Raw genomic sequence first — 410 nt, 5'->3', positions numbered from 1 at the left:
TCTCTCTCTCTCTCTCTCTCTCTCTCTCTCTCTCTCTCTCTCTCTCTCTCTTTCTCTCTCTTTAATGTCTAGACCAGGCAAGAGCTACTAGCCTACTGCTAGCGTGTCTGTCTCAGCACAATCCTAAACAATTATTTTTTTATCTAAGCCTCATAAACAATGCACTACGTCACTGTATGTCTCTTTAACATTACTTTCATATCTCTACGTCCTCTACGCCTATATACTCCTGCAATGCAATGATCGTATAATTGCGCAGCAATCTGAAGATAACTTTATATTTTTAAAATATTTTTTTTACAATTCACTTCCATCTTTATTTACTCTTTTACTCACATCAAGGAACATTCATATATTTTCAAAAAAGTAAATATATGAAAATTAAAATTAACCTATGAAACTGAAAAGCT

Source organism: Aplysia californica, unplaced genomic scaffold, assembly GCF_000002075.1.
Source record: "Aplysia californica isolate F4 #8 unplaced genomic scaffold, AplCal3.0 scaffold00166, whole genome shotgun sequence".
Lineage (NCBI taxonomy): Eukaryota > Metazoa > Mollusca > Gastropoda > Aplysiida > Aplysiidae > Aplysia > Aplysia californica.
Note: the sequence above shows the minus strand (reverse complement) of the source record.